The 22889-nt window shown below is 42.8% G+C and overlaps 1 protein-coding gene across 1 annotated transcript in view; it reads left to right on the top strand.

Annotated features, from left to right (window-relative positions):
* Positions 1-22889, top strand: part of AK6 (adenylate kinase 6) — a 90542-nt gene that overhangs the window by 65801 nt on the left and 1852 nt on the right. The gene's annotated exons all lie outside the window — the stretch shown is intronic.

Below are 22889 nucleotides of genomic sequence, written 5' to 3'. Positions count from 1 at the left end.
CCCTCCCGGTCGCGGTCACGTGACTTCTCCTACCTCACCCGCCATCTTGAGGAGGGAAGGGCTGCGCTCCAGTCTATCCAGCACTCCCGCCCTCTTAGCTTACTTAAGGGGCGTTTCATCTATCACAGGCAAAACCTTTATTTTTAAACTGCTCTCCCCTGAGGCGGAAGCCGGGGGACTCTCTGTCTATCCCTTTACTTTTTTTAAACGAATACCTGCACTCAGCTGACATTGTCCACGCATAGGGCAGTGATTTAATCGATGTATTTTTAAATACATTTTGGGTGGCTAAACCACTGCGCTTACCCTCTGTGATCATCGCGCGCTGCAAAGCGCGACTGCTGTGCTTATTTCAAACTGCGCTGCCCTCTCGGTCGCGGTCACGTGACCTCTCCTACCTCACCCGCCATCTTGAGGAGGGAAGGGCTGCGCTCCAGTCTATCCAACACTCCCCCCCCCCCCCCCTTCCCGCCCACTTGATGCATAAAAGTGAAGGCACATCCCGTCCGCGCAGCGGGCGCGCCGGCGGCGCGCCGGGACCGGGCCCAGGGCCACAACCCCTGCCCAAAAGCTATCAGGTGATATTAAAACTTACACTAGCCAAAACCTACTTGCGCTGCGACCACTCACTATGGCCAATTGCTCAAATATTAAACCATTGGAGATCCACAAGGATACCGCTATCATCTGCCCTCACTGTAATGACACTATCCCACTAATACTCCCCCAAATTAACGGCACTATAACCAAACAGATGTGGGTGCTGCCACCTCCATAGCTCTTATAAATGCTCGCTCGCTCGGTAAGCATAGGCAGGAAATTTTTGATCTTATAACTGATTTTAAACTAGATATACTGTTTATCACCGAAACATGGACTGATGACACTTCACAGCCAGACTTGGTCATCGCTGTTCCAGAGGGATTTAAAGCCTACTGTCAGGACAGGCCTAAACAAAGAGGGGGTGGGCTGGCCATAATTGCCAGAGATTCTTATCCTGTCAGAACGACATCTATTCCATCCACTTCCTGTGAGGCCATGCAATTTGCCATCAACATCTCACCCTTGTTTAATTTCAAGGGAATACTAATATACCGTCCCTCAGGATCGAAGACGACCTTCCTATCCAACATAAACACCATGATGGAATCCGTAGCCACGGAAAGTAATTTTACGGTCCTAGGTGACCTAAACTTTCACTTAGATTTAGGTCACCTTACCGATTCTGCCGCCCTCATCTCTGATCTAGGTACCCTAGGGCTAAAACAACATGTCACATCCTCTACCCATCAAGCAGGCCACATTTTGGGCCCCATCTTTTCTAACCTAGAAGGACTGCAAATTACCAATATTTTGCCTATGCCTTGGACTGACCACTTTGCAATCTTTGCAAATATAGCCACGAATAATCACTGTAATATCAATCCTCAACCTATGCCCAAACAATCTTTCAAAGACTGGAAACATATAAATTATCACGATTTGAAACTCACACTGGAACAAACCCATCCTGGGTTTGCCTCGGACCCCAATCTAGCGCTCCAGCAACTATGACTGGATGGGCCAGGCAACACACCAATCAGCCCCTTCCAAAGAACATTCCAGCAACAGAGCCAAACCCTCCGCCCCCTGGTACAATGACAAACTACGGGCACAAAACCAGATTAATCGTAGTAAGGAAAGAACCTGGAGAAAAGACTATGATAGTACCAGTAAATCAGTCTATAAGGAATCCTTAGCACTATATAAAACCATGATAGCGGAAGAAAAAAAAGAATACTACAGCAATCAAATTGAGAAAGCCAAGAATTCCAGCAAACAACTATTTTTAATCACTAAAGCACTATCGGGTAATTCCCCAGACCTTACTCCCCCCCCCACCCCGTCACAATTTTTATGTGACTCTCTTGCCTCCTTTTTTTTCACCAAAGTAGATGATATCTACCAGGCTTTCTCTTCCAAATCACTTCCCAGTATAATCTCTTCTACTACTTTTCTTCCAGCCAACACGCTCCCCAGCTTCCAACCGGTCACCCCGGACCAAATAAAAAACACATTATCTACTGTTAAATCAGGATCACCACTGGACCCTTGCCCTCTCTCTCTGTACTCAGACCGGTAATGGAAACCATCATACCGGCACTCATGCAGGTTTGCAATACAATATTGCTGTCAGGCATTTATCCGGACCCCCTCAAAAACACTTTACTAAAACCTCTGTTAAAAAAACCCTCTTTGGACAAAACTGAGTTAAAAAACTATCGCCCAATTGCCAGTCTACCCTTCATGGCGAAGGTGATTGAAAAAATCATGAACACCCAGATTTCCGAGTTTATTGAAAAACACCAGCTCCTCGACAATACAGTTTGGGTTCAGGAAACATCACGGGACAGAGACAGCCTTGCTTAAAGCCGCTGATGATATCAGGGTAATCAGGGACCAGGGTGGCACTGCCATACTGGTTCTGTTAGATTTATCGGCGGCTTTCGACACGGTCGACCACAACACCTTGGTCGACCGTGTCCAGGGATTTGGCATCTGCCACACTGCCAGAGACCTAATTGCGTCCTTCCTAGCCAAAAGAACGCAGGCTGTCATTCTGGGACCCTTTCAATCAGCTCAACTCTCTGCCCCTTGTGGAGTTCCTCAAGGCTCATCCCTGAGTCCGACACTTTTTAACATTTATGTGTCTGACCTTGCTAAGACCATCAAAGCACATGGGATGAGCCTAACCTCTGACGCCGACGACACCCAACTTGTGTTGGCGATTAAAGGGGATGGAGAGCAAGTAGCTGAAAAATTTAAGAAAGGGCTCCTAGATATTGGAGACTGGATGGCTACCAACTGCCTAAAGCTAAACTCGGAAAAGACCGAGGTACTCATCTTTGGACCACTCTCACCTGCCTGGCCTACCAGTTGGTGGCCAGAGACCTTCGGTACTCCTCCCACCCCCACCTCGAAGGTTAGAAACCTCGGTGTCATCTTTGATGATGGGCTAAATTTCATGAACCACGCCAACAAAACCGTATCAACAGCACATTTGAAATTTAAAATGATCCGGAAAATGCGCCCTTTCCTCCCTGACTCTGCCATTAAGACATTGGTTTCTGCCCTTGTCCTTTCATCCTTGGATTATTGCAATGGGCTATTCCTTAATGCTCAAACTAGAGTAATTGCAAAACTTCAAACAATACAAAATGCGGCAGCTCGCCTTCTCTTCGGCAAAACAAAGTTTGAATCTATCTCCAAAAACATAAAAGATCTCCACTGGCTTACTGTACAAAAAAGAATTCATTTCAAATCCCTCTGCATTGTATTCAAAACAATCAACAATCAAGGACCACATTTTTTAAAAGATCAATTACAGCATTACAAACCCACAAGAGCTCTACGATCAGCCACTCTCGGCCAACTGGTCGTCCCTCGCACCAAAACAGTTACCTGGGGTGACCGACGCTTTTTGGTGGCGGCCCCCAGACTCTGGAACAACCTGCCTCTTAACATCAGACAAAGTGTCACACTTCTTCAGTTCCGTAAACTTTTGAAAACCTGGCTGTTCTCTCACTAATCTTCTTCTTTTTCTTCCCTCACATCTGTTTAATTAACTGGCTCACCCCCTCACTTTTCCTGAGTTTATTATGGTTTTTTAGCACCAAGACGCCCACGGGTATATGCAGCGCTTTATAAATATCTAAAATAAATGAAAAATAACGTTTATTTGCAGTATACATTTCCAACGTTCTAGTGTTTTTTAAATTATTGCTGATAACTTAGTAGAATTGTCCTCGATTTTCTCACTTTTGTTATTGTTCTTTACTAAATGTTCAGAAACTCTGCGAGTGGCTGTTTTTGCTTATTAATTGGACCACTGTAAAAGCATTGATTTGGAACAGTGGCCTGATCCAGTAGGCCTACATTGCTACGTTGTGGGGAACAGAACTGAAACATTGTTTTAAATTGTGCAAACTGATGTGAAGCTGACCTTTTGCTGGAAACAGTGCAGCATCCCACTGACATGCTACAATACTACAACTTGTGGTTTCCAGGTTGAGCTGTGTGTGCTACACGCGTGCTCTTGATGATTATCTGCATCCAGTAGTGATGAAGAATTGAGCTCATGTGCTGCAACCTATCTTGCACACAAAGAATTAAGTCAATGTGTCTTAAAGTAGGGTTTTTACAAATTCTTAATTTTCAATTGTCTGCACTTTGGCATAACTAAGCCTTACTTGAACATCTGAAGTCTATTTTTAATTTGCTTATGAGCAGAGAAGTAATAAACAGATGCTCTTTGTAATGGACAAATTCTTATTCTAGCCTACACTTTCTCCTTGCTAAGAGACTTTGCATGACAACTAATTTAGATAGTCTAAATAGTTTAAAGCCCCCTCCACAAGTATTTTGCATGTACTATGTACATTTTGCAGCCTACATGTAATGCCATTTTTGCTTGGCGAAATTGTTACAAGAAGTATAGGCGTTGAGATCATTGTAGTCGTTCGTTTGTTATAGGAGATTGAGGATTATTCTTAGGCGCTGCAAAGACTGAATTAACCACAGCCTTAATCTGAAGGAGGCGTCCTCATTGGGTACAATGCCGGGAATGTGTACCTCGTCTTTGAGTAGGTCTTTTAATTATAAATAGGTAGTTATGCAGGTTCTAGTTGTGGCTGCCCTTGCATGATAACATGTTCAGATAGAAGGATTTCAGAAGGGCATTAAGGAACCGCAGTATCTCCAAATCAAGGCTTTTTGACCAGTGGTTGTTGTCTTTTCACTCCGGTTAAGTGAGCCATGACTTTCTCAAATCAGTGTTACTGCCTTTTGCTTTAAGGAGACTCTTTGAATACACTGCTGATTACCTTTATTAAAAAGTGAAACTAAATTGCATCTAGATCAGTACCTCAGATGTACCACGGTAGCTCTCATTTGCTTCATGAACACGAGAAAATTACTGACTTGCTGTAACAATTCTGGTGCAAGTGGAAGGAGGGAAGGCCTGCGGTGTCTATCTTGGGTCCAGTAGGGCATGATCTATTCCGGATTTTCAGTATGTCCACATAAGATACATTTGCATAATGAAACTCATTTAAATAGTGATAATCCTTGAAAAAATTACTGGGCCAAGCTTCTCTCAATCAACGAAAATATCTTGTCCAAGCTGAGCTAAAACTTGAGCTGAACAGAGAAGAGAAAATGAGTATAGTTCAATGGAAGTTGGCCCCTGTGGAACACATCTGGTTCATATAACTGGGTCCATAGATTTCTATTGTCAGTTCACATGCGTTTTTGATACATACCTGGCTCTTGTTGAGATTTTGAGCTGACGAGCTCTGGGATGCACCTGCACTCTGGAAGTGGTACAGAAACCCGAAGAGACCGTGAGCCACCCCCAAATTCAAAGAGTTTACTTTTTACTTAAGGACAAATATTCTGAAGTGCATGGGTGGAGACACTCTGCACGGGCTACAGCAATGGTGAGTTCTAATGGACTCCATTTACCACACTGAATCTGAGCGAATTCATAGCCAGATGGCCCATGTAAAACACAGCTGGCTCGGAATCCCATGGGTTTCTATCGTCCTAACTTTCACAGGCGTTTTAGATACATTTCTGAACCTGTACTGTACGAATTGGCAGGTGGCAGCTGTACGTTTCCATTAGCAAAACTTATTTATATCCTGTTAGCATTCCCTTCTGACTGAGATACGGTTAGCAATTCTTAGAAAAAACGTAAATGCAAACCTGGAAGTGGTGAAGCCAGATTGTTAATAATCCAAATATGAAGTGCGAACACATGAACATTTGATATCTGTTTACTTTTAAGTATTTTTCACTGTGCCAATTGAGAAACTGATGCATTGTTTGTAGTGGCAAACAAATCCCATGACTATATTAATCGCCTTTGTTACGTTTTTAACAAATTAACAAAATATTCACAGACTGAAAGGGTCTTAGCAAGTGAAGCATTTTTACTTCATTCCTCCTAGGGCTTTGATTTTCAAAGCAATTATAGGTAAAGACAGTTAAAGCTCGTCAGCCAAAGACCGTAACCAGTAAAACTGTTGCCATAGTAGTTTCTTTCACAATACATGTAAAATAAATAAACCAATGAGTTGATTACCGATGTTGAGCCCTGTATGCATATAAGAGAAGCGTTTCAACAAAAAATACTTATTTTAAAGATTTTGCAATGAAAATGAAATGGAAAAAAATACATTATGTTTCAGGTGCATTAATTAAAATCAATGATCAGCATAATAAAATGTAATTGGAGGTTTGTGCAGAGACCTTTGTTATCCGATACAGTTGACCTGGTGGAATGTAATAGAGAAGAAGAGTTAGGTGCACTTATAATTAGAAATAAAAAACATCTCTATATTTTGGTTATTTTTAAGTTCACCTTCCTTTGTTTTTAATTTGTGGGCGTACATCCAGTCTGAGGATGATTATGAAATGAGCCCAAAAGTGAGTTTAAAGCTCCTAGTGTGTTCCTTCCACATGCTTCTCTGGATGGGCCCAGTAGCCCTCAATTTTCCCCAAAGCAGACTGAAAAAAGCTGTGAGCACTCCCTGTTTAGTGTTCAATGGAATGTATGAGTTTTTGTCCTCCATTTCTTTTTTTGTACGTTTAGTAGTTGCATACCAAGTACATTTTGCTTCAGAATCTTTTTCTTGCAAGCAAACTACATTCCGAGAGGTCCTCTTTTAAGTAGTGTAGATCAAAAGCAAAACCTAACCAGCACCCTCTATTGTCTCTCATTTACAGCTCTGCAGTAGTGACCAACTCCAGCTGAGCACAGTGTGTTTCTCCCACGCCTTCTTATCAGATATGGGTGTGGAAGACCATGTCTCCTTTTGTATTGACTAGAGTTCCCGTCCTTTACTGTCGGGGGAGTCTGCAAACTTGGTATACATTGTCCCAGTCTGTATGTTATGTTGTCTAAATTAAGAGCTTTCTTTCTGGAAGATCACTGCCCAGGCACATGAGTCTTATAAGTAGTCTGCATTCGGTACAGTGTTTGGGCAGGACACTGGCTGTTAATTTTGTTTGTTCAGATGTTTCTGTACAGGGACCTCCACGTTGGTGTAAATGTCGTGCACCAGTTGTATGTTCACTTTGCCCTAGCTCTACAGTCTATCTGAGTTGCCAGGAAGGGCATGCTAGGTATACAGGCTCCTTTTGTTGAAAAGGCTGTCTAACTATTTGGTGTAATCCATGTGTTTGTGTCCTGCATGTGGAGTAACCCAGATTTTTTTTTTTTTTTTGCCCTTTACTCGCTTTTCAGTGTCTTATTTTGCTGATTTAAATGTTTATTTCTCGAAGGTGTCAATAGTAACTTTACTTTGGTACAATGCAGAGCTACGAAGGTTAGTGCTACAAATTCTGTAATCTCCTTTTATGTTGTAAATCTGCTACTCCAAAGCCTTAAGAACACAGTACATATGTGTTATTCTTAACCAGGTGCTATGAGCGTTAATTAGTGTTTTTCTGAAAATACTTAATGCAAATTGTTTATTACCTTTTACACCAGTGAATTGCCTCAAAACCAACCTGCCTAATAAAGCAATTTAGGGCCACATGTGCGACAAACTTTTTACGAGTTCCTAATTGCGACTTTATGCAACTCGCATTTAGGAAGTTGCAAAATGCAATGTGTCTCGGACACATTTAGCAATTCCCAGTAGGGTCGCAATTGACTTACCGACTCAATATTCATGAGGCAAGTCGCATTGGGACTGTACACAAGAAGAAGGGAGCGACCCCACTTGCCAAGAGACAGGGTACCACAGGTAAAAGAAAGAGAAGACTCTCTTGGGATTAAAATCCATCTACGTTAAACTGAAAATATTCAAACAACCACAGTCAACATTCAGACAATCTCAATTTACGTATACATTACTGTATGAACCCAAAAAAACTGTAATACACATAAGGGCAGGGAACTCAAAAATCCATATTAAAAACCAATCATTTCTTAGTATATATTAGTTGCAATTAAAAATGATATTTTTATAATAAAAACATAGGGGCGGATGGAAAGCGTCCGGACCGCCAGTCTCGTGGGAAATGACCGTCCGACCGCAACATGGGGAAACGGGCGGTGCGATTAGGATTACCCTCCAGCAAAACCCGACCGCGGAGGACGGATGTCTCCAAAGACCGCCGACGGAACCATAGAAAAACCGACCGCCTTTTGGGGATTATGTTGCCATTGCCCTGTGGTTGGGTGTCTTGTGTTTATGTTCACCCCAACATCCTGTGCATGTCCAGCTGGTGGGGGTGGGGGGGTGGATGGCCTATGTGCAGCTGCCTGGCAGGGGGGAGCTGGAGGACTTGTTGATGCTCCTGCATGTATCCTTGTGTGTGTAGTATGCCTTCTGTGTGTGTGGTGGGGTGGAGGGCCTGTGGGCTGAGCGGACGAGCCATGCCTACCTGTCTGCCTGGCTGGTATCTTGGACACTTTGGTTCTGGCGTGCGCGCTGCTACGGTACGATGTCCGTGGGATGGCTGTGGTGTTGCGTGGGCGCCGTGTGCCTGATGCGGGGGGTGATTGTGCTGAGGTGGTACTGGTGTAGGTGCACTTGGGTGTGTTCCTGTCCCCTCCAGGGTGTCTGGTGTGGATAGGTACCAGTGTTCATGCATGCTGTGACGTGGTATGTGTGTATTGCATGCTTACGTACCTGCGGCGGCGTCCACGACTGCATTACTTGCTGGTAGTGAAGTAGGAACAGGGCCGGGAAGGCGTGTAGGGCTGGGTCCATGGCGGTCGGGTCCGTGCGGTTGGTCTCGTGGCAATGCTTTCCCTCTCCGTTGTGGTGCTTCCGCCATCTATGAGATGGAGGTGTTTCCGCTACGGTGTTCTGGTTTGTGTGCGACATCGTAATATTGCGGACGGTCGGGACGTCATTCCGCACAGCGGTGAGCCTGGATTGGCTCTGTCCGACCTGGTGTCTGGTGTGTTCCCGCGGCGGTTCACGTTTTTACGCAGCGGAAGGTAAATGTGCCCAGTTGCCCTTCCTAATATGACGGACGGAAAGCCCGCTGCTGGTGGACGATGAGGTGCATTTTCCGCCGCCTCCAGCCCAGCGTTCATGCATCCGTCCGCCATCCTAATCGCCCCCATAGTTAGTACAATACATCAATCTAAAAATCAAGAAATAAGAAACATTGAGAGACAAAAGAAATGCGAAACAACCAAGATAAGGTTGCTCCAAAAAAGAATCACTTAGTGGTAATTTCATCAGTCCATTATATTGTAATGTTATTGGACATGAGGAGGCTCCTTGAATGCAACCGTATACCAAAAGAAGCGTTGGCACGTTTCGGTGGCTATAAATTATTAGACCACCACCTTCATCAGGACAATAAAGACATTTTGTCTCTCTTATAGATATGTAATTCATGAATCCTATAGATGATCACAATGACTGGGCTGGATTGTTAAGCCGTATCGGGGTCCTTTGTAGATACAAGGGTGATGTTATTATAATGCACATTCTTTTTAACATCTATATAGATTCGTCTACGGTCCTTCCACGTATGTTTGAACCCTGCCGTATTTAATATTTTCAATATTGTGTCGCAATATGCAAGAGGATTTACCTTATTTGTGTTGTAATGATATTCAAATGTAGATTGTGACCTGATAAGTTATACTGGTCCTGTGTATCACGACTACCTTGTAGATGTCTGGAAATATACACTTTCTTCCGTCGTTGGAACGCGTTAGGTCGTCGCCACCCGTTTATCTTTTGACTGTGAATATTTTCAGTTTAACGAAGATTGATATTAATCCCAAGAGTCTTCTCTTTCGTTTACCCATTGGGAATGGCCTGTAATCACAGGGATGTGGCCCTTTTGGGGTAGAAGACCACCATGTCTGTGATAGTTTTTTAAATCAAGCATCCGCCCAGAATCGCTAAACCCACGCCCTCATTAGGGAACCCGGCTGGGTTGCCTAGTGAGTACTTTTATTTCACACTTACACGGTTTGCACGCACACCACCAGTAATCTAGCACTCCTGAAATTCGGACGTCCCACATTGTAGGTCCTGAAGAGACCCTACAACCATACTAGGGTCAAAACACAGTCGACTATTGAGAAAAGCGAACCTTTGAGAATAGCTTTCTTTGATTGTATAGATGTTATGTAATTGTATGAAAGACAGTGGTCACTTTTGTGAAACAACAAATTATTGAAACCTTGCACATATATTTTTTCACATGTTATTCCAATGCTTTGGTTCATATTTACAATTGGGACACTTTACACAACTGTAAATAATTCTGCTTTATGTATGAAACTATTTAATACAATTAAATGTTTTCAATACAACTCATTGAACGATACTATTGGTGTATTGGCAGTTCTTTCTCTTTGACATCTCACTTAACCCCTGTTCTAATATACATATTTGACGTCTTTTTTTATAAATCATTATCAAGTATCTATTCCACAGGAGCCACTGTTCTTTAAATAATGACCACCCTGGTTCCGTTGTGAGTAGGGTCCCCTTGTTTTCCTTTACAGCTTTTGAAACATAGCAGGATAACACTTTTCTAGAGTTGCACATTTATTCATAATTTGCTTTATGCGCAGTGTTTTGAAGACATTGCCATAAACTGAAACAATGCAATAGTCTCAGAAGGCAAGCAGCACGTTCACATATGGACTTACTTGGTGCCAGGTGATATGCCATATTTTATGTCTCCATAGCGGACCTCAAAGGTGTGTTGGCATTCTCCTTAGTGCAGGAATTTTGCGTCATGCTAGGGCTGGTGTATGCTGTAAAGAGTTCAGAGCAAGCCAGAGGGACTGCTTTGCCTCTATAGTGTTTTTATAGTTTAAGCATGGTACACAAAGGTACAAGCAAACCATACAAAGCTGTTCTTAAATAAACCAGCCCCTGGAAGAGATGAATAAAGGCAATCCACCAGTGTAGTGGACAAGAGTCTTCTACCTACACCTGGACACTAGCTGCACATGGATCGTTCTAGCAGTGAATGTGCAATGTTTCAAGAGGCTTTAAGTGCTAAAATACCTAAATGGGCGGTGCCAATTAGCTGTAATTCACTTACAAACCATTGATTCCTGAAACAGTTATTAACCGTCCCTGTAATTTTAACCTTGCTTTCAACTTGATTTTATAGCTTTGTGTGGGCTTTACTGGTCAAAGAGCCACTGTAATGACCAGATTTCCTAAAAGGTACCCTGCCCATATTTATTCACTTGTTTGTTCCCATTTGTTTATAGGTGGAGCCTAGGACAGCGCATTATCTGTCTCTTCGAGACATGTATATATTTTGTGAACTTGAGCCTGCCCACTGCTTTTCATTTGTTCATTCAGTGTCCCACTCTATGGAACGCCACTCCATGCTACTGTACTCCACTCTATGCTGCACCGCCACTCTGTGCCCTTCTGCTCGAATCTGCATGATCCCCTTTATGCCACTCCACAGCACTCTGCTCCACTCTGACAGTCTACTCCACTCTACGCCCTTTTACTATGACACTATACTTAACACCTCTCGTACACTCATGACGAGCTGAGCTCGTCATGAACTATGGGAATAAATGAGGGTCAGCACAGGAGGGGAATACCATCAGCATTGATGGTGTTAATACATTACACTGGACAGCACTACATGCCACTCCATAACATTCAAGTCTACTCTACGCCACGCCACTCCGTAAAACTACACCCTGCTCAACTTCAGAATGCTTCACTCCAAGCCACTTTACACCAATAACTTATAGCCATACTGAATAGCAGCTGCACTAGAGTACAACATGGCAAAACATATTGGCAAAGCCACTGGCGGAACCTATTGTTGTTACTTTGTAGGCATACAAACCAAATACACGTCTTTATTACACCTAGAATACATCCAAGTACTCGCCAAAACTATGGCGTAAACGATGTATTGCCCACAAGAGGGCACTCGAGTCAAGGTCTGAATTTAGATGCAGTATATTATAGCAGTAGTACCAGCAGACCGGAGCATTGGAAGTTTGAATGGTATACCGAGAGACAGGCTAACCTAATATTGTATTTATCGTCATTGGGTGAAATTTCCCGCCAATTGTTACCACAAAAATAAATGTAGGGAATGTGCAAAATAAATGTAGGGAATGTGCAAAATGTCTGTGGCCAACGTAAGCCAGGGTGCTTTTAGAACTGTGTGTTCCAGCTTAGACCATGCGGTTATGATACTACAGCAGTTGTATTTTAATGCTTACAGACTATGTGACATGGCTGGGTTTACATGCACACTTTTCACATGTCTCGGGCAGGCTGAAGATGGACATGTGTGCTTTTACTTGCACACCCATCGCATGGCTTCACTGTATGCACGGATAAACGTGCACACACGGAATGTGTATTACTGCGTGCGTTGCGGCCCCTACCCAGATCGTGGAGCTTTTGCATGAACTGTTCAGGCACAAACTGCTCACGCTGTATCTGTTCTGCACTAACTGCACCTCGGGTTTAATAATGATGTTCTCCAGAACAGAGCTTCTGCCCTTACACACTGCATCGCCCACTCATATTGGTGGCGCCTAAGGTCCGGGCCCCAAGTACCCCTTTCTACATGACACCGGTGCGCTCAAGACCACCCCTGCCATCAATCACCTCAAAAGCACGTGCCAGCCGCTGTTCCTAATCAACCCACACACACGTTGCAGGCCAGCAACACTCAGTTTGACACATCGACGTTTAACACGAATCTGCAAGTAATTTCCAGGACCCACCGTTGTTTTTGTGGCAATTTAATAAATATTCATTGCCAAAATCCAGAATGTCCTCCCGGATTCTGTGATCAAGAACTATCCGGCTACTATCTGCGTGTTGGTATTTGACCATTCTGCAATAGCCACTGGTGAGAAAGTCTGCACAATAAGGTTTATGAATTCGAGCAGTCTGGCTCGATAAGATACTTTTATTTCTAAAGTGCCAATACCCTCCTGCAACTTCAAAACATGTAGAGTAGGAAGGCAAAACCCAGGATGTGTTGCACAAAATAGACCAGCATACCCCTGCTGGAACTAGCTCAGCCTAGCTGTTAAGGCACTACCGAGAAGCTGGCTTCCTTCCGACTTCATTGTAGTGAGCAGTACTGAAAATAAAGTGGACACCCGTAGCCTAATATTTCAAAAGACTGTTATGGAGTTATTTTGTTTACTTTCATTTAGATCCTTGCTTGGCATCCTGTTCTCACCCAACCCCAGGAAATAGAGCACCCACAGCAGATAATGTATTAACTCCAGTCTCTAAATATGCACCCAGTCCTGCATCCCTCCTAGTATACCGACTTCCTATAGTTTGTAGCTCGGTCATGCACTGGACAAGGTAACCATGATTGAATCCTTTACCCAGTCAACTGATAAAAGATGTGCCAAGTACTTCAAACACTTCCTGAGTTGGGTTAAAGAAAATCTTTACTGTGGGGATATTTTTACCTTTCTGAGCCCTAAATAAAGTTAATTTGAGTTAATTGTCTACAGTGCACTACGATTACTTCAGAAAAGTCTTGCTGTGTGTCAGTAATAACCTCGTCGGCAATTCTTATTTTATAAATTTTTTCAATAAGACGTTTCCAGACCTCTAACTTTTTTCCACCTGACTGCTTTGTTACACATTCTAAAGCATTCCTGCTTTTTTTTTTTAACTTTTTTTTTTCTTTTTTCGTAGAAGGTGGACAGCAACTACCAAGCTATCCCTTAACAGCACACTGCTTCTTTGTTTTCTTGAAACTCCTCCCGATCAAATTCATGAAACAGTAGCCCATCCATTACTGATAGACGTGTCCTCAATTAATTGCTCATCAGGTGGAGTGCACATTTATATATATTTTTTTAAACAAAGTTGTTTAATTTTATTTGTTTAGTGCTCCTGTCTTCCTACCAACTAATCGAGGGAGCCTTTTACCCCATCGTCTCTTCATGATTTGCTATTTAAAAAAAAAAAAAAAAAATTTTGGTGAATTTCCTCTAGACCAAAAACAATATACTATCTATCTCAAAGGTATCTTCTCCTGGCCCTTCTAATCCAATGAGCTACAGGCCAATTTCTAATGCGAGAATGGTTCTTCAGGGGCGACCTCTGCAAAATTTACTATTCCTTTTTCAAGTTCTCTTACGAATTTCTTTTAGACCAGCGTTTCGCTGGCCAGAGGAGACCAGGAATCCACCCTTTTATTGGCAGCCATGTGCGCACTTCTGTGGAGTCTTTTCGGATATATATACATATGTTTCATGTTGCCTCCCTCCACATTGTTTTACTGCATCTACTTGTCCGATAATTTTCTTTTCCATTTGTGCTATAGACCCTCAAGGTGGGCTAACGCTGAATAGGGACCTTCAATCATCAGTGGCACCGTTTTGATCTTAACAGCTATTAGTAGCTGTATGTGCAGTAATTGTGCATGGCTGTACATGAGCAGACAAATTAGTGGTGTTTGATGATGAGAACTTGCCAAATCACTTGTGCCTCGGTCCTTTTCCAGCTTTGTCAAGTAGGAAAAATGATATGGTTAAGTTTGTTCTCTCTGGCCCTTAGTTAAGCCCAGTTGGTAGTCCTAATCATCGTAAAATTATAAAAAAAATGAATGAATTCTCCTTATTTCTCGCTTGATTTTTACAGGTATGATGAATGCCTGTTTCTGCATAAATTGTTGTTCTTGTGTTGTCTGTTTTTTTTGGCGTGAAAACATGGTCATTGTAATCAGAAAATTGGGCCTTCAGCAGCATTTTTCCGAGATGACATATACCCTCTTCACTTTCTGCACTGGTTCCCGGTGGTTGACTGTATTTAATCTAAGCCGGTGTCTTTTGTTAATGAGAATCCAAGAGCCATAATGGGCGTCCAGTCTCTAGAACACTGTTGAAATAAACTATCAAACATCTTACAGAATAATCTGTCACTTTCTTTGTAGGATTCTCTAGAGTTCCAGTTCTTCACTGAGCTAGGAAATGTAGCAGGGTTGGCCCTATAGTGCCATCCACTCTTTAGTACCCCCCACACCCCCTCTTCACCATAAGATCTGTAACATAGCAGGTCTTACCTTTTTAGAGAAAAAACGAATTGTGTACTGAGCTATATTTTCATTGACTTGATTTGGGTTCTAGAAATCTTAGCAGCAAATATCCATGAATCTCGACGCTTGATATTTGGGCATGTGAGTCTGTCTCGGAACTTCAAATGAGTTCAATTCATAAAGAAAAAATGGTTCCTGCATTTAAAAATAAATTAGATGTCTGACGATAAACCATTTCAATTTTGTCTTCACATGATTTTCTCTGTTTCTTCCCAAACAAGCCACAATTTCATTGTGAATTAGTTAACCCCTTCGAAGCTAGGCCTTCCCCCCGCCCCCCCCTCCCTCTGTGCTAAGCCTTTTTTAGGCTATTTTGGGTACTTTGCGCCTAGGCCCCTGTAACTGTTTGATCACATAAGGTATCCACACCAAATTTGTGTTCTTTTTTCCCAACAGCATGGGGATTCTAAAGATACCCAGGGTTTGTGGATTCCCCTGGAAGGTACCCAGAAATTAGCCAAAATACAGCTTTGTTTTTGTTTTTTAAAATGGGAAAAAAGGGCTACAGATGAAATCGTCTGTTTTTACCCCTGCAAATGGTATCAAAAATTGGGTTGAAATCATCATCATCATCATCATCATCATCATCATCATCATCATCTTATAACTGACTAACATCCTTTATGGGTTTCCGGAGTGGCGTGCTTCAAGAATCTGCTATCTTTCCAAAACACTGACTAACCTATAACTGACTAACCTATCCACCACTTAAATTCACTTGCATGTTTCACTAAACTAATGCAACACTTATCCTCTATGTGTCCTGGAGTAGCGTGCTACTTGCCGAAAACGAGCTTCGTCACCTCGTCAGGGGTAGTAAGCACTATATAAATGCAGTTACAATCACAATACAATCTTCCCAGCTCTCGGGGACAAGCGGACTTTTGTCAGAAAACCAAAATATTTTACACCGTTTTGGCATTTTTCTTGGACATAGCCAATTTTTTGTGCTTTCAGGGGTGTGGAATTTATTAAAATATCTACTTGTCCATGGGGCAGGTTGCTTAATAAATCTACTGGTCCTGTAACAAAATCCACTTGTCCCTTTGTTGCCATATTCTGCGGCGACAAATTATGGCAGCAATCTCATTATATAAGAGCTCTTATATAGCCTCTCTGACTATGACAGGGCTCATACCATAGTAGCAATCTCTTTATGTTGCTACGTTTTCGCAGATCTACATACTGGGACTGAAGGTAGTGGAAAACAATAGTTCCAGGGTTGGAATGTCCTTTTGAGTCTGTGCAAACCTACTAACTTGCATGTTTTAAGGGTTTTCAACAACTCTTCTCTAATCTTTTTCAATACTGAGAAATGTTGGAAATTTACTCCCGACAATGGCAGATGTAAACCTTCTTCCAGAGTATGGAAAAAAGTGGTTGGAGGGAAAATAAACTTGCAAACACTCAGGTGTTTGCATGAGCAAATCTACTCATGCATATTTGTTCATGCTAAAATGCAGTTCACAAATATTTTCTTGGAGTACTATTTCTTGCCCTACTGCTGTGAATTCTTTTGAATTCACGAAAACCATATAGCTGCTCTTAATGCAAGGACATGTACCAAGAGTGCACTTTTGAGACTTTCTTTAATAATTGGGCCCCTAATTTGGTCTGGCTTTAACCATGACTTTTTGTGTTTATTAAAATTCTCTCTCTGTATTGACTGGCTTCACGGTGAGTGACAGCATTCTGCTGCTTCACAAGGAGCATATCGGCACACAAAGTAGTTTTGTTCCTTGCCAGTAACTAATGTGGCAGTGTGTGCTTTTTTGAGACCAAAAACAATTTTTGCTATTGCCAATGTTTGTTATATTGGTGAGGGTCTGGCAGCTCTCACATCAATAAGGTTTTACAAAAACCATGCCAAAACAAGTCACCCATTGCCAAAACTAAAAAGCTGACTACCATTTCCGACCTACTGGCTTTGCCAATGCTTGTTTATTTTTGTTTCCCAAAATCTTATTGAAACTGGTGGCACTGATTTCTAATATGAATATTTTGGGGAAATACTAGCATGCATCAACACATTTTACAAAATGATGCTGAAAAGAAACGGTAACTGAAATTTTACAGTAGTTTAGCAAAAAAATGTTTTCCTACTTTCATTTTTTAGGAACATTTTATATTGAAAGCAAAGAATCATTAATCTTGCTTTTAAGCTTCTGCAAATATTTGCATTTAATCAGAGAGCATTCTGGCAGCATTATGCATAGCCTCATATTGCTAAACTTTGAAACCGTGTCTCCACATTTTTATACTGGAACCACTGTCAGTAGTGCAGTCAGAACTTATATTTACCGAGAGCGCTCAGCCTAATAATAAAGGCTCTCAATTAATGAACCATAAATACAAGTTTGGACAGCATTAACATATGCACACAAATATTAACTTAACTGCAGGCAGTCTCCTCCCTGATCCTTAATCTGGTACTGCAAACTGGCAGCCAAAGGGTTTGCGCTGCAGGGGGTTGGGACTGCTTGTCCCAAGGACAAAATGCACATTATAACTTGTTGCCCTTGACCCCAAACAATATGTCCTGGGCGTCGGGCTATAAGAATTCCACATCCCTGGCTTTCAACCTCCTTCTAGTTAGTGGTAGAAATGGGTATGAAAGCAATAATGGAATCTGGAAAGCTAACATTTTAGAAAAATAGATAAAATCCTGAATTCAGCAAGGGGTCATTTGTGTAGATCCTTAAAGGTTTCTTTATAGAAACTAACAGTTAAATATAGGAAAAATTGAAAATTAGTTGAAAAAAACAGCCATTTGTGTCAACGTTTTCACCTGTAACTTCTAATTATCACAGCTGAGAAGCGAATTGCAATGGTTTTTAATTATGTACCGGGTATATAGCAATTATTCTGGGAAAATGTATACATGGAAAAGACAACTTCTGAAATGGGAACATAATCTAGAGTTTAGAAACTGTAGATATTTGCACATTTCCGAAATTGGGAATACTCATACTATAATGAGAATTGTAGGTCATTTTTCAAAATGACTTCTTTTTTACACATTGTCATTCATTTGGCAGGCAGAAATGTGTCGAAGTCAGTAGGTAATAACAGTTGCTCTACAATTCTGTGTTACCCTTGGTCTCCCAATTCAGTTCAGTAAATCTTTATTTCGATGATTAAAAACCATTATAAAAATACATTACACAATAAAAATCCATTAAATTACATTTCTGAACTTTACAAATTAAAATCTGTGGGGGGGAGAGATACAATTCATAAAGATAATTTTTATCTAAAAGGTTGGTTAATTTCTTGTGTTTCTCAGTCTTACAGCTACTTTTAAAAAGCTTGAAATAGAGCATAAAGTGTGCGTGTCAGTGGCTTTCTGTAAGAAAAGCAGTGCAGCTCTTGCATGGCGAAATTTCTGTTTGTGGGGATGTCAACCAAAATTGAACGCCTAGGGTTTCGATAAAATGAACATAAAAGTACAAAATGAAGGGTGTCCTGCGGAGACCTATTGTCACAGCCACCCTTCTGCTCAATAGTTACAGTAAAACCAGAGCGATAAGCTAAAATATTTGGTAACAGATTGAGCCTAAAACGGCACATTAAAAATCTATCATGCTGGCTATACATCAGAAACAGATAGGGTTCCATTCCCACCCCATTTCTCACTAAACCATGAGCTGCTATTGATCTCTTTAAGGGTCCAGGACCACATCTAACATTTCAAATTTCTCTAGAAGCAGCTTTTTGACACTTGATTTACAGCTGATGGAGATAGAGGAAAGGTTGCTAAAAAGGTGATACTGTACTGGTCTATATACTCTAAGGAGCGTTTAACATATTTTAACCAGGGAATTTGTAACCCCTTATCCCTTTGCAGATAGTCTGTAACAATTTACCTGCTCAATGATGCCCCCGGATTGGTCCAAATTTTGAACCATGCTGTGATTGGCCTCAGCTTGACATAGTCTGAAATATATGGCATCCCAAGTTCTGCATGAGCGATTTCGGCAGAGATGGAGTTTGGGATTTTCAGGATTCTGCGGAGAAATTTGTCTTTCTCTACTTGTAGTTGTTTGCAGTCCCTGAAGCCCCACACCTCCGCACCATACAAGGCCTTTGCCATACTAATTGATCCATATAGAGTCATTACTTGTTCGGGGCACCATCGTCCCATCCTATTTCACCATCAAACAGAAGGCCCATATAGGGAAAAGTGTTTACTTTATCCAGGGTATGTGTCCCTATTTTAAACACAAACTTATTTGCATGTTTTTTGCCGGCCACCATAACAAAGGATTTCTTCAGGTTTACAGATAGATCCAAATCGGCCATGAACTTGACAAATCCGTCCACCAGTTGTTGTAGACCCCTCTGTGTTCGAGCAAGCAGGACTGCGTCGTCCGTGTACAGTAGTACTGGGATTGGACGTGGTCCTACTTTGGGGCAGTCCACAGCTAGGGAGATGAGGGCACTCTCTAAGGCGTTGATATAGAGTGAAAAAAGGAAAGGGGCGAGAATGCACCCTTGCCTTACTACTCCTGAGCATAAAAATGGGTCCGCTCCCCCCCTTTGGGCTAAAACGGACCCTGGCAGTGGTGTTCCAGTGCAACTCTTTTAAGATGTCTATCAGCCCCACATCTATGCCTATCTTATGCAACATGGCCCACAGTTTATTCCTATTCACATTGTCAAAGGCCGCAGCCAGGTCCATGAATCCCATGTAGATCGTGCCCTTGCTGGCTTTTGTGTACTTGGCAGTTAACAGGTACAGATTCAGACACTGGTCCCTGGTTGATTTACCGGCTCTAAACCCGTACTGTATGTCAACTATGGTTCGGTGCGCCTCTGTCCACTCCATGAACCGATTCAGAATCACTCGACCTAGTATTTTGGCCGAGACATCAATGAGCAAAATCGGCCTATAACATTTTGGATCATCCCTACTCCCTTTCTTAAAAATGGGTACGATCAATGCAGTGGACCAGGAGCGTGGTAGACCTGATTTAATAGCCGCATTTAAGACCCTGGTTAGGATTGGGGCCCAGAGGTCTATATTACTTCTATATAGGTATGGTGGGGTGCCATCTGGCCCTGGAGCTTTATTCGGGGTCAAACCTTTGATCACCTTAATTATCTCCTCTACTGCGAAGTCTATTTCAGCACTCCGGGTACCCTCCCATCCCCCTTCTTGGATTGCTGCCTTCGAGTTGTTGTAGAGCCCCTCAAAGTGAGCAACCCATTGCTCTGGCAGGATATTGGTGCTAATCACCGGGGCGGAATTATCTTGGAAGCAGGGCCTATTTACAATCCTCCAAAATTCTGCAAAATCCCTGTTTTCTCCCGCCTTTCTCAAATCAGCCCATACTTCTGCTTGTAGGGTGGTCTTCCTCTCCTTTACTTTAATTTTATGGACTTGTCTACAGTTAGCTACTTCTGCCTTGTCCCTTGGGTTAACTTTTAGACATGCTTTTAAGTTCCTTAGTGCTTTGGAGCAACTTTTGTCGAACCACCTTGGTTTCTTAGGACCCTTACTTAGGCCTCTTGCTTCCAATAGTTTATCAACTAATTTTGTCAAGGATCCAAATGTTGCAACTAACTCTGGTCCTTCTATTAGGGGGTCCAGACAGTCTTCAACCTGTTTTCCTCCTTTTTGGATTAGAGTTTTATAAAACTCCTGAGGATTTATTTTTTCCCACCTTAGTCGCCTCCCCTGATCTATGGGCTGCAGGCTAGTGTCCCCATGATTGTGCTTACCCACCCCCAACAGTGTGTAATTTCCATAACTAGGGGGTTATGATCACTAAAGGTGCTCCATTCCGTTCTGACCTTTGTTATTCTATTTTTAGCAAAGGTGGATACCATTATGTAGTCTATAATGGTGGAGCAACCTCTTCCTTTAAACGCTGGGACATATGTGCCCTCTGCCTCCGGGGCTATCAAGTCAATGTTATGTGCTAATGAGTGGCTTTCTGACAGTTTGGTTAGAGCTGTACCCTCATGGCTATGTTCAAAGTGCGGGCCGTCTTTAAATGGGCAGGTGTCCCAATCTAATGATATGGGCGACTAGTTTGGACAGAGGTGGCAATTGAGGTCACCCATTAATAGTATAATTGTTCCCCCCCCCCCTTTTCCTCTGTTCCGCCTCTTGTGTGAGTCTTTCATCAATCTCGCATAGGGCGGCATTCTTCCCGTTTATTGGCCCTAGTCTCCCAATTAAAAATGGTACCTCACTTGTGTGGATAGGCCTAGTGCCCGCGACAGGAAATGGCCCAAAATGCAACGTAGACACAACACATTTTCACAGTGAAAACGGGCCCTTTTTTTGCGAAGTGCCTACCTGTAGATTTTGAACCCTAGCTCTGCCGGCACCTAAGGAAACCTTGCAAAACTATACATTTTTGAAAACTAGACAGCCAGGGGAATCCAGGATGGGGTGACTTCTCTGGCTCTCACCAGGTACTGTTGCCCAGAATCCTTGCAAACCTCAATCTGTACCAAAAAAAAAACGCTTTTTCCTCACATTTCTGTGGTGGAAAGTTCTGAAATCCACAAAATTCCACTCAGCCTGCATTCCCCAAAGTCTTCACCGCCCCTAGTTTTCTGAAATGAGTGGGTTTGTTATTTTCCCAAGATGGCCGCTGATCCCAGGGCCAAAAACACAGGTGACCCCACCCCCTGCAAAACCAGGTTGTTTTGTGATAAGTCATTTTGATGTCTCCTCAATAAGTTTTGGGCCGTTACCTGTCCTGGATATTGGATCCACCCATGCAAGTGAGGTACCATTTTCATTGGAAGACCTGGGGGAATGCTGAAGGGTAGGACATTTGTGGATGTGTGTAGGTTCCAGAACTTACCCACTTGGAAATTTGAGAATAAAGTGATTTTTTTTTTTCATCTAAATTTGAGGTTTGCGGGGGATTCTGGGTAGAGAAACGTTGGGGATCCACGCAAGCCAAACCTCTTCCTGGACTCCCCCGGATCTCTATTTTTCAGAAATGTGTGGGTTTGGTAGCTTTTCCTAGATGGCTGCCAAGCCTGAGACCAAAAACTCCTGTGACCCCTCCTCCTTTGTAAAACAAGGTCACTTTCGGATGCATAGGTGGCATCTGAGTTTTTGGTCCTGATTCGGCAGCCATCTAGAGAAACCTACCCAACCCACACATTTCTAAAACCTAGAGCCCCAGGAGAGTCCATGAGGTATGGCTCGTGTGGGTCCCCCAACGTTTTCCTACCCAGAATCCCCTGCAGAATAACACTGGCTATTCTTTTGGGGGGGGGGGGGGGCATTCTGAAAAGCCCCCACCCCTACTAATAGAAAAGCCTGCATAATCGCTGGCGCCTAGTGGACTTCCCCCACCCCCGGGGAGGCAGATCAGGGGCTACTGCCCCATATGCCTTTTTTTAGGGGCAGAAAGGCTGTGTTTTTTTTTGGGGGGGGGGGGGGCAATGGCATGCCTGTTCTGGGCAACCCCAGCCCCAACTTTAGAAGAAAGAAAAATCCCTGGTGGCTAGTGGTCTTTCTGCCCACCCCATGGGGGGCAGATCAGAGGCTATTGCACCCATCTTCCTCCTGGAGGGGCAGCAAGTTTTTAGTTTTCTTTGGGGGGTAGGGTAGGGGGCATTTGCATGGCCATTCTGAGCGGCCCCCGCCCCTGGTCTATTAAATAAAATGATTGGAATTTTGGGGGCTTTGACATGCCCATCTTTGGGAGCCTCACCCCTACATTAATAGTAAAAAAAAAACCTGGCATCTAGTGGGCGAAAGACTGTTATTGGGGGGTTTGGGGCTTTGGCGTGCCCATATTAGGCAGCCCTCA

This window comes from Lissotriton vulgaris, chromosome 3_1, assembly GCF_964263255.1.
Source record: "Lissotriton vulgaris chromosome 3_1, aLisVul1.2, whole genome shotgun sequence".
NCBI lineage: Eukaryota > Metazoa > Chordata > Amphibia > Caudata > Salamandridae > Lissotriton > Lissotriton vulgaris.
This window is presented reverse-complemented; position numbering and strand designations above follow the sequence as displayed.